Source organism: Haliaeetus leucocephalus, unplaced genomic scaffold (genome assembly GCF_000737465.1).
Source record: "Haliaeetus leucocephalus isolate CR32 unplaced genomic scaffold, Haliaeetus_leucocephalus-4.0 Scaffold217, whole genome shotgun sequence".
Classification (NCBI taxonomy): domain Eukaryota; kingdom Metazoa; phylum Chordata; class Aves; order Accipitriformes; family Accipitridae; genus Haliaeetus; species Haliaeetus leucocephalus.
Genome location: NW_010972653.1, coordinates 10,195,981 through 10,208,889, shown reverse-complemented (window position 1 = coordinate 10,208,889; position 12,909 = coordinate 10,195,981). Strand labels below are relative to the sequence as shown.

Below are 12,909 nucleotides of genomic sequence, written 5' to 3'. Positions count from 1 at the left end.
GCGGCCCGGCCTGGCAGCGCTGCGCGACGCCGAGGGGCTCTCGGAGGGACGAGGCGGCAGCTGCCCGCCCTCAGGCGGGGCGCCCGCCTTCCCGCGCTTCGCCCCCCCCTCAGGCCGACACCGGCCGCGGGGGTGAGGAGGCAGCCGGGCGGCCACCGGCGGTCCGAGCGCGGTCGGGTGGGATTTGTCCCCCGTGTTGTAGGGGTTGTGTACTTGCTGCGATCGCGATTTTCAGCCCGCCGTGGCTGGTTGCAGCGGGAGGGTCGAGTTTCCCGGCGGCAGCGTCGAATCGCTCGGTTTGTAACCCAGCTGCAAGCCCGTGCTGACAAAAAAATAAATAAATTAGCTACTTCGACGTATTTAGCACCTCACGCACTTCGAAGAGAAGCCCGTGAGGGAGTTGAAAATAACTTGGTACTTCATGGCAGCGTATTTGTAAAATCATTTATGAATGATGCCCTCTGACGGCGGGTCTCAGCTGTCCCTGATTTATATAAAATGTAGTAGGTATGCCTTGCATACCTTTTAAAATCACTGCAGACTCTGGTTTAATGTGCCGCTCTTCTTGGCATGTAAAGTTATTTTGTTGAAGTGTAATTGCAGTGTTTTTCAGTCACTGTCTAAAAAGTGAGTTGTTGCATTTATTATAAAATAGTTTACCAGTGCTAAAATAAACAGCCCTTTAATTTTTTTGCCCTGTCCTTCAAGCTATTTCTGTGACCACAGCGTTGCAATTTTTAAAGGAAAACAGTGTTATCTTCCTCGTGTTTTATCTAGAGTGTTTTTTAGAAGGTGTCTCCTTCAGCTGTGTGAGGGATGGCTTGAAGGCGTGTTCCCCCTCTCAGTGAATTCTGAACTGCTTTAAGCCTCTGTAATTGTAAGACTGAGAGTAAATTTTTGGAAGATGCAAGCGTGGGAGCAAAGGGTAGAGGCTACCTGAAATCATAAGCATGTATGACAACTGCATGGAAATCTGTGGAAGCAAACTGTTGTCTTCTCCTAGCTGGCTTTTGCACTGTGTGCACTGTATATTTGCATCTTTCTTTCGTTTGTATGTGAAGAGATGCAAACATTTAACCTTTGGGTTTTTAGAATTTCTGTAATTCAAAAGGAAGTAATAGAATTAAAGCTACTCTAGAACTCTCTGTGTTTTAAAGCTGTTCCACAGCTCTTAATTTGTAAGACCTGTCCCTGAACTGCAAAAATAATCTGTGCAGCAATTACCTAAAATGTTAACAGCTGAGTAGGCTGTATGGCAGTTCAGAATATTTCAGTGTTAAAGGTGAGGGATAATCACTATCACTGGGTGAAATTTATGACTGGTGTTCTTGTAGTTGTGTTAAATGTATATGTTTAAGGCCAATAGGACATGTTCTTCCTGCTGATTCTCATGGGACTTCCATCTGGGGCTGAACTAGGCGCTGAATGAATGGTAAGCTGACCTTTTGGACAAAAGTGGTAGGAACTAAAGGCTTGTGGCTATATAGTTTACCTGGACCCTAAATAGGAAATAATGCCACAAATCTACAGCTTTGGCAAGCTTTTTCCAATAAACACAGAACAACAGCCTCACTTTCCAGAGTATTTTAAATAGAGGTGTATGATTGGAAGAATGGATGTATATATACTCTTAAAAAAAAAAAGCCGTATAGACTTTAAGTTCAACAGGGACATCTTATGGCAGATATTTATTTAGGTGAGTTCGTAACTGTCTGGCTTCCCAGAGATGCCACTTACTCAACCTGTGCTGGGAATTATGCTCAAAACATCTTAAATAATAAGGACTTGTTTTATGATTAACAGTGTGATAAGTGCTTGACTTGCATCTTCTTGAGTTATTTAACAGTATTGGAATCTAGGTCTGTTTGCCTTGCTAAAAAAAATAATTATATTTTAATATCGGTGTATTGACTGTGGCTGTGCACATTTTTCTCAGAAATAAGATATAATAACCCTAGTTACCATTTAACTACTAAATATTGCAAGCTGAGTCCAATTCATTGTTTGGGATTGTGGTAGCTAGGCAGACTTAATACTTAAAGGTGTATGTATTTTTTTTTTTTTCCTCTTCAAGAAGGATAACAATTAAATACTACTCCTTGGAAAGTAATTCAGCATACTTTTAAAGACAGCATGCTAGATTTGAAATACAATACTAATGTATTTTATGTGCTTGTATTTTTAACAGTAATAAGCTCTTTTAAGAATGTTTCTTGCAATATATCTATAAACTTCTTGCAGTGCAGTTGTTTATGTTCTGTTCTATAGAACTGAAGTTTCAGTCAGACCTTGTCTCTCATGTTTTGCAAGTCTCTTCTTAGTGTAACTTCTGATACTTGTTTCATTCTGGATCAGACGCATGTTCCTATTGAGCTGATTTCAGAAAGCAAAGTATGCTTCCTTCTATTTCCAGTGAACTTTGTGTTCTGATTTCTCCCTTCCCCTCTTTGCCCCTCAGAAATACTGAAGAGGTCAAATCCCTTAGGAATTGTTACTCACTATGTCAAAGTGCCTGTGCCATGATTTTATGCAGATTTTATGGTCTCATTGATCTAGTATGTATTAGATACTGTGGTTTTCATTGTGTTGCTAGAAGCATGAAAGGGAATGATAGCCTTACAGTCACTCATCCTGTTGATATGCCAGGATTTTAAATGAGTAAATAAGTGTATAGTTCATTGCTATGTATAAATAAACCTTGTCACTAGCTTTTTTTTTTTTTTTAAGAATAGGGACTATTGCCTTAAACTTGTTGTGCATGTTATATGTAGTAGACCCGTTTTTCTAATAGCTTTTTTGTGGCTGTCTATGGAAGTTCTCAGTAGACCTTTTTTATTCAGCCCAAACCCAAAGGAAAAAGATGATGTGGAACTTCTTTTGGATAGCGTTCTTTTCTGGAGTTACCCAACTTGTGTACTCAATAAGAGGAGGAAATACAGCACGTGCAGATTTTCTGTTCCTTTTTATTTTTTTTTTGGAAAGCAAGTCCTGGGGCATTGATGTTTTTTCAAAATTTGGCATCCACCAATACAGAAGCTTCCTGAAAGTGAACGCTAGGTGTCATGTTACCACAAACATCAGTGTCTTGCCTTTTCCCTATCTATCTTTTCAGGGTCAACATTTAATCTTGCCATTTTCCTAAAATAGATGACCACTGTTAATATTCCACACCAGTGTTTTGGTAGGGTTGGACTGCATTCAGTCATACTGTATGTGACTGTAAGAAGCTTCAACTTTCCTATGTTTTTTTATTAGAAGCTCTGTCAGCCCTAAGGTGGCATGGTTCTCAAGATTATTTCCGAGGTCTGTCTTGGATAGGAAATACTTATTTATTGAAGCTTTTCCTCCCCCACATTCATTTTCTATTAAAATTCCTTGCTGGGCAAAAGCTGATTTCAGAAACTTCTGTCGTGAGGTGAACAGAATTTGTCTCCTGATTTGAGGATGGAAAGCACAAGAAAAAAGAAGGTGGAGCTTCATGATAGGCAGGGAGTGTCCATGTGTTCCATTGTGTGAAAACTAATAATTACTTTTCAGTGCAAATTTGTTGACTTCCTGCTAACTTGGGAAGATGTTTTTTCCCCTAAAAATCTGTGCAACTGAGTTAAAGAAATTTACCAAGCACTTACTAAGTACCAGAGTATGCAAACATTTAATGTTTCTTCACTTCGCTTCCCTACTGTCACAAACCAAATCTGAATCCCGCTTCTACCTGTACATCTCTCCACGAAAACAGTTATCAAACTGATAAAAACCATACTCAAGCTTATGAGTTTAACATCTGAATGGAAATAAGATTTGTGCCTACATGCTGCTCTGAAAAACAATGTCTGATCTCAGAAAAACAACAGTGTTGGTATTCTTTTTACACCTCAGATCTGTGTTTCGTATTGTAAGCAATTTTTTTCTGATGTTTTAAAAATTCCATGAGATGAATATAAATAGAATCACTTTCACTTAGGAGTGCAGAGACTGCCGAGAATAGAAATGGTAGCAGAGCTCAGCAGAAGGAACAAGGCATGACCGTGTTCCTACAACACTGACACCTAATATTGCTTGTCATTGGCATCACAATAATAGAGGCAGCAAACACAAATCAGACTCATTCAGGTTGCAAGGGACCTTTGGAGGTCCGCGAGCCTAACCTTTTCTTGAAAGCAGTGACCATGTTGAATTCAGACCGAGTTGCTCAGGTCTTTTCTCATTGCATCTTTAAAACCTCCAAGGACAGAGACTGCACAACCTCTCTGGGCAACCTGCTCCCTGCTGGGTTGTTTTTGTGGTGAAGTGGGGGGACTGCTGTTAGGTCCCCCCCAAAGCCACTTCTTTAGGTTCAAGCAAGCCCAGCTTTCTCAGCCTCTCCTCATATGGGAAGTTGCTCAGCCCCCTGACCCTTTTGGTGGGCACCGATTGGACTTGCTCCCATTTGTCAATGTTTCTTGTATTGCCGGGCCCCAAACTGGATGCAGTCTAATGAATGCCAAGTAAAGGAAAATGATTACATAGATCTCATCTCTGTTGTTGCTGATGCTGTTAGCCTTTGTGGCAGGCAGTGTGCACTGGTGACTCTGGACAGCCTTCTGTCCACTAAGACAGAAGGGTCCCTGTCCTTTTCAGTATTACTTTCTTCCCTTCTCATGCCCCTGATGTCTCAGAGAGAAATCCTAAGCAATGAAGGTTTTTAAAAAGCAGATGGCTAGTGAAAGTGCCTCTTCTTTCCCTCCATTAATTAAGAATGAATGCGTAACTTGAGGGAAATTTAGCAGATTATTGTACCTGCTTTCTTGCATGCTATTTCATGTCCTTTTTCTTGTTTTGTTTTGTTTTTCCCCACCAAAAGCAGGGAAGGGCTGGCGCTGACTATAATCTGAAGTTAAGATTCTATGAAGACTGCATGTTAAAGTAAAGTACTTGGAACAATTTAGTGGATTTGCTCATCCTTCATATTACTGACGAAGCTGACAGTTAAAGCCAATGGAGGCCCAAGATTGTGCTTCACTCTGGACACCCTTTGTCAGTAACACTCATTTAACACAGATATGTTCTAAATTTTTTTTTTAGTCTGCTTTTGTTGAAAAAGGCAGGCTGATTCTACCATTTTGAACTCCTCTGTACCTGCTTGTCTGAACTTTCTGTCTGAAGAACAGTGTGACTCCAGCGAGAGCTGTCATGCTGGAACCCTTCTGCCACTCTTTATTTATGTATATCAGCAGGCAGATTTCTGTAATGAGATTTACAAACTCTCTAAAGGATATAACCTTGAAGAGCTGGAACCCTTTAGCACAATCTAATCAATATTATCTCATTTATCATCTCCTTGTGAAGTTCAGATTGTAGTAGGGACAAAATGCATTTGTAGTATTTGGAGAAGTTCTGGGCAGGAAAATCAATGTAAAACCTCAGTTGTTTTGTACTGTATTTGAAGAGGCATAGTACATGCTCACACTGTATGATACTGTAAAACCATTAGCCTTATAATGCTTCCCTCCACTGTGCCAAACTTGCAGGACTGTTCATGCCTGTTATTTTGGGATTTTTGCCTTTGCACAGTTTATATGAGAATTCTAAGTAACTGGATGAATAAAAACTGAGGAGAAACTTTTCTCCTGAACAGGCAAGTTGTGTGTCATGCAATATGCTGTGCAAAGTGCATCCAGAGTAGCTTTTTTTCATAGGCAGTTATCATCCACACTATAAACATACTTCCCAGAGTCTAAGCATCCAAGTTCCATAGCATTTCCTTGATCTAAAGCAGTATTGACTTCCACACCTTACGTATGGAGATGTGTAGCAGAGAGGGGTTAATTGATTTGTTGAGGACCACAAAAGCAGTCTTATCCAAACAGAGATGGAATCAAAGCCTTTGGGTGTCAAATTTTATCGTCAGCTCTTCTTGTTTCTTCCTTGCCACATAATAGAAGTTTGGTGTTTGTACCTGTTGATGGGAATAACCTTTTAGGCCCAGTTTTGCGGGAGGCCTAACAAGAAATGGAAGGCGTTCAAATGAAGCTCAGCGTAGCTCAGCCTGGGCTGATGGGCTATTTTCACATAGCCAGTGGAAAAACAGTGCATTGGCTGCACTATGCATGCTGGTAGACAGAGCTTCCACAGTGCTGTTATTGTGGTTCAAACTACTAGCAGTTGTTAACATCTATCTCTACACTGGATAAACTGTAAATAGTAGTATACTAAGTTTCAGAGTACACTGTGAAGTGGGTGAGCATTATTGTTGCTACTTTACCAGTGGAGAAGCTGAAGGAAAGAGGTTTTAATTAAGGTTTTGAGTTGGGCTTTTTTTTTTTTTTGGTAAACTTGGATTGAGTAAATTGTCTTTCAGTACTTTACATTTTCTGAATACATGATGAAACTTCCCCAAACATTGTGTGGAGAATGTTTTTCAGTTTTAAAGTTTTATTCCACATTTCAGTTAGATTTTGTTGGGTTTTTTTCATGTGTTTTTTTGTTTGTTTGTTTATTTTTTTGCTTCAGTAAATCATGTACTATCCTGTCCTATCCAATAATGGATGCGGACTTCTTTGGAGAATACCAATTCATTTAACTTATGAGCACAAACATACTTGCTTCTGCTGCTTGTGTAACTAAGGAGTAGTATGTTTAGCATCACCATGAATATGGATATATTATATTATGTAGCTTATATGATAGCTAATATATAACACAGAAAATAAAGAAGAACAAGCATACACATTCAAAATAGTGCTAAATGATATGGGAGAGAGCAATGAATATTTTGTTTCCTCTATAGAAGCTTTTTCCTCTAGGTGTATGTAAAGCTATAAAGTTTATTGGAGGAGTGTCAGAAGAGTTGATCTCATATTGGATATCACAAGGACGCATGCATATTTGAAAACTGTCACAAGTATGTGTCTCCAGCAAAGCTGTTCAATCAACAGGCAAAGAGATTTTTCATTTGTTTCACTGGCTGCAGCTCAGATGTAGATACTGCAAGGAAATTCATAGGCCCATCTTTCCGTACAAATCCTGTCTAACAGTATTAAGTCATGTTTTTAGAAAGGCTTAAGGAATTACTCATAGGTGTTGTTGCGTTAATAAAATGCAAGTTTCTTCTATACTAGTTAAATATTCTACTCTCTTCAAGCAGGCATTACAGTCTAATTTTATATAATGTGTCTTTTCCTCTTTTTTTTTTTTCAATGTATCCTGCTGTCTTATGCAGCATTTTTATAAATGTAGCATTTAGATGTTCTTCTGCTACCCTTCACAAGCCCTGACAGAACGGCATATACGGTAATCTGTGCTGTGTTCTCGTTTCCAGAATGCAGTTGAAGCATAAGTAAGCATATGTTGTCAGTTCAGTCTGATAGTCTTGTTTTGTGATGTAGCCATTTCCTTTTCTAGTTCTGAATTGTCAGTGTAGTTATCAGTTGCATCAACACACTGTTTTGTGCAACTATTTATTGTACTTTTCATTTAAAAGATGAATTAATTACTAAGGCATCTGGTGCATCATATGGTGCATACGCTGGATGTGCTAAAGAGAATGGTCTTTTTTAAATAATAAGAGAAAAATGACATTGTATAAAAGGATTAGACTTTTTAGTGTGCTTTGAAGAGTAACTTTACTCTACTAGAATCTCCAAGTCTTTTATTCAGGATTTTGTGATCATTAAAGGAATCTTTGATTCTACTGGAACAAGTGTGCATACCTGTATGTGTCTGTACTCATCATATGTGAAAACTAGAGGGGAAGAAAAGATGCTGTTTTCTGAACGGAACTTTATTATAGACGGGCTAGCTCTGTGACACTCCTTCCAAGTAATAATTGCAGAATAGGTTATGGTTAGTACCACTCACAATTCATAAGGCGAGAAATTTTTACTCTTACTGTCTATAGAAATTATATATCCTCCAAGGTTATCAAACACTAAATGAAGACCTTCTCAGTCTTCAGGTAACCTATAGGTAATAGATACACTTCAACCCACTGTATCTAACTCCACACAAACCTCCAATTTCCTTCGTATACTTAATATGAACTTCACACTCATTTTACAGTAGAAAATTACTGAAATCTACCATAGCCAAAATTACCAACCAACACCAATTTAAGGTTGAATTACTAATTTGTTACATAGTGTCATCTCCAAGGGAAGGATGGCAGAAATTGGATATGTGCCGATTTATTCACTGTTTACAGTTACTCATCTTTGCTCCCAGTCAAGTGAAATTCAATATGTATCACTCTTTACTTAGAAAGTTTCAGAAGATGAGGCTTAAATCTATCCAGTGTACCTTTCATTTACAAAAAATTTAATTTCTTCATTAAAATTAGACTTCCAGAAGTTTTAACAGCGGTGTTGTTTTTGTTTAATGGGACATTAGCAAAAGCATGGCACCATTACAACTCGGTTTAAGCAATCAAGTTTGGAGATGTAGAAGAATGTGTTGATTTCGAAGGACTTCAAAAGCAACGTGGTCTTTTCAGAAAACACTAAATCCAACAAGAAAGCAGTCTGGTTTAGGCATGTCTAGCTTAGGAATATGTGGGTACTCCTAAAGGTAGGTGGTCCAGGAAGCAAGTCTGAAGCCTGAATTGTCAAAATGCTACCACAGCAAGCTACTGGTGAGAATTAATGAACTGAAATTGTTTAGATCTGATTTGCATACACAACTCCAAAGAGCTTTCTGTTGTTTATGACAGTCAGACAATATAAATTTTAGCTTGGAAGAATGCTTCCTTCTCCTGACTTCTGCTACCTGTAATTGAACCTTTAGAGTAAGAAACCAAAAACTAGATTTATAATTCTTACCAAGGGCAATCTTGTAATAGTTAGAACCATCTGTGACTAATACTTTCAAGAATATCTGTCACATGTCAGGAAAAAGGAAAGAATGGGTAATCTTTTACTGACTCCCAGTCAGGAAAAAACCCAAACTAACCGCAATTAACAATCTGACTCGATTTGTTTTTTTTTGTCACCTCTTCATTTTTTTTTTTTTAGCTTATTGTGTGGCTAATTGTGCTTATGTGCTATTGTGCTTACGTACCCCTCTACTTCTGTACTTTGCTCGTTTCTGCTTCTTCTTTATAAGCTTTGCTTTATTCCTAAAAAAAACCCCAAACCAAACCAAAACCCCAAACCCCCCAAACTTTCAGGCTTTCTCATTAGCTGAACCTGTACTCTTTGTAGATGCTCCATTTCACAGTTTATCACACCAGTTGACAAGAAGTAAACAAAAATGAAGAGAGGAGAAATAATTTTTTTTTTTTTTTTTTAAGAACAGAACACTATAGGGTAGTTATTAAAGGGAATGGATGTGAAAGGAGTGAATAGGCAGACAGGTGTTACCTAGACCTCAGGGAGCACTGGGTTGTTTTTTCTGGGTTGCTTGTACCAGTGTGTGGTAGGGAAAGTCCATACTTAAGTCTCTGCTATCTGTTTCTTCTTTTCAGCTTTCAGCAGTTTGACAGACTTTCATGAATGTCAGTAAGGTTAACTTAATGTCTGTTGGCTGTAGTTTTCATAGCTAAATATAATTAAATGTAGTAAACCTGCTTGAGTTGACTCTGTAATTCTCATAATTCTAGTGTCACTTTAATCTGACCAGGGTCAATCTAATTCTGTTCCACAAAAACATCCTGCTTCATCAATTTATAGCATAAAATGAAGACTTCATCTTTCAAAATTTATAAAATTTCCCCTCTATTAGTCCAATATGTGATTCATTACCAAGTGCCACAAAAAAAGTGTGAAGAGTCCTTCATGTGTATTTTTTAAGCAACTAGTGTTAGGGCTGTCTGCTCTGGGAGAACTATAAAAATATTTTTGTATTTTGAAAATTAGCTCCAGACTATGCTGCCTTAGAAAAGTTATGACTTAGTCCAGCATATCTAGCAGAAGTAAGATAAATAAAACTGAAACAAACCCACCAACCTATTGCCATGGTTTATGGCACTGAGGTGTGCGAGGAACATAATGCAGTTCTATAAATTCCTTTTGGATGGAATTTATAAGTAGTAAAAAGTAGACTGTTTTGTAGAGCGTCATTATTTTTCAAGTATTTCTGTGAAACTTTGGCAAATAGAGGCCAGCCAAGAGAGTATTATCAATATAAATTGAAAAACTCTTGTCCTAGGGAGAAGGGATCTTTTCTGTTTGAATTAAGTAATCAAAACATTCTCCAAAATGAAAGATGAGGGACCATTATTTAGGGCTAAGAATAGTGTTTCTCTGTAACTGACTTGTCTGACTATAATCTCAGCTTTTATTTGCGGTGTTGATGTTTCATTAGTAGAGCTTCAGCTCACTGAGAGCTAATTCTCTATCTTATATTTAATTGGATGTGACTTAAAAGAACAATCCAAGCAGTAATCTATGTTATCTATATATAATCTGCAAGAAATACTGTTTCTTTTTTAAATATAATGGAAAATTGTCATCCTGAACATTATTGCACAGAATAAAAATTCAGATACGCTAATTGTAAATTGCAATCTAAATATTCTCTCATCAGCTTGCTTGATATTTACAGATCAAATATGTTGTGGAACTAATTTCATGTTGTTATGTGAAATTAAGGTGCTTTCACTAATGAGGTCTACAGATACTTTTTATGACTGTTTCAGTTAACTGGAACTTAACAACTTGTCTTATTTTTTTCAAGACTTTAGGTCTTACAATCTCTCCACTGGTGGTACAGGGTAACGTATGATTTAGAGGTACAGCCATACCTTGAGGTCTGGGAGTTTTGTTGGATATGGTCAAGTAACTGCCGTAGAAGAAGAGTAATACTCCATTCAGATCGCACCCTTCTGAAGATAGGTTTTGCTATCCTTTCCCTTCCGTAGGTGGGAATTACTGGCTACCAGCTACACTAAGGCGGCCATGGCATAGCTCCAAGCATGAAAATACATTTGATCATACTGTTAAACTGTTAGCATTTTCCTTGGCATAATTTTGTCCTAGGCTAATAAGCAGTCTTCCAGACAATATCCAGACTGTGACTTGGGACCATTCCTGTGGGCAGCATGATTGTGGCTCATGTCTTCAGGGAGGGCAAAAGTGTTTAGATTTACTGATATGAGTCATGCCAGCTGACCTCCAGGCCCTCAGCTGCTTTATTTGTTACTATAGGTGCTACTGCTTAGACTTGGTCCTCTTTGCTGTAGCTGTCCCGTTTGTCATTGATACTAACCTGATGTGCTCAGAAGCATTTGAGACTTGCTGACCCTTTTATTCAGGGGAATTTACCACCAGTGAGCTGAGTAAATAGCTTGTTCTTTTTCAAAACAAACAAATGTTTATATACTCTCTGACTTGCAGAACAAAACATAAAATGGTGATGGAAAATATTCCATTCTAAAGAGTCTTTATTTCATCCTAGGACATGTGCATTAATATTTTACTTTGGATTAGGGACATGGTTTTCAGGTGAATCTCATTATCATCCGTATTTATTGCTATGTAGTCAGTGCCATAAAGTGGTTTGGAGTGCACCAAAGGTATATCCTATGTTGGTAAGTAGCACATCTGAATTTGAGTAGATTTGTGGAGTAAGACAGAGGGACTGAACATTCACGCTATATGAATCTCTGGGGTTTTATTTCAGATTGGCTCTAGCCTGATCCTGTGGACTGAATACCCATTAGTGGTTGGGCTTTATAGGTTTGCCCCTGGAGGATACCTCCAGCTTGTGTGCTCTGAGACCATGCTACGACGCCCAGAGCATGAGAAATGGGAACGACTGGGGGAGACTTGCTTCAAAAATCTACTTCTAGTGTGAACTAAAATACACAGGTACAAAAGCGTCCACACTATATGTCTTTCAGAGGGAACTAAACTGAAGGGTGTTTCATAGATGCACCTGATTGATTGCAGCCCCTAATGAGGGTTCAGTCCATGGGACAATGCTATAGCAAGTCCAAAATAAAACCTCCCCAAAATGCCCATGGTAAGAGTGTTGCATCCTTGACAAAAGCAGTTTTACTCTGCAGATCTACTTCTTTTGTAATGCATTACTAGTCTGTCTGGATATAGGCTCGGTAAATTCGGTTCTATGTTTTTTTATTCCAAATATGATTAAAAGATGCAGGCTTCTTATTATCTGCGCTCCATCTCTCTCTCTCTCTCTCCCCCCCTCTCTCTCCAGTGGTGTACAAATGAGGAGAGCACCTCTCTTCCTTGTCTTTCCCCTCTAAACCCCCACTTTCCTTGGAATATTTAGGCTCTGGTGTAATGTGTAGCACTGTAGATCAGGCTGAGAGAATACATGTTGACAGCTCTTTCTTTTCCTCCTTACTACTCCTTCCCAATTTTCCTACATTTGAGAGGGTGTGATTTGGAGTATTATTCTCAGATGTGCTATGTGAAGTAAGATGGAAAATACTCCCTCAATTTGAAAATTCCCTTAGTTACACAAACTGAGGAACTCTGTAGAGGAAAGAACTTCTGCTGCTTGTTTTGCGCCTCTTCTTCATGGACTGCAGAGTACTTATCATTACTTGGCTCTTTTAAGAAATGAGGCAGAGCAGATTAGTGAAGAATATTCCAGGCAGTAGACATGGGTAATCTTTGAAGCATGCAAAACACCCTCTTTTTTTGCTAGGGGAAATTATTCTTCCTATTAATTCATCAGGAGAAGTTAGAAAATAAACTAAAGATTGGGTGGAGATTAGAATTAAAACCAAATCTTTTGTTCAGGCGCTTTAATTCTGCTTTAGAGCATCCTTGAATAAGAGGTAACACCTGTAACCTATCAGTAACATAGGGCTTTCTCTGCCTGCAAAAAGCAATATATAAATGTGACTGCAGTTCCCAGTGCCCTAATGACTTAATTCCCGCTTATTCTCAGTTCCTGTTGCAAGTTGCCAGGTCTTGCTAGTATCTTGACTGTTAGTCTGCCAACAATTTGATTACAGCAGTAGTG

At 38.6% G+C, this 12,909-nt stretch overlaps 1 protein-coding gene across 1 annotated transcript in view; it reads left to right on the top strand.

The window, feature by feature from the left end:
- Positions 1-12,909, top strand: part of SNTG2 (syntrophin, gamma 2) — a 302,322-nt gene that overhangs the window by 208 nt on the left and 289,205 nt on the right. The gene's annotated exons all lie outside the window — the stretch shown is intronic.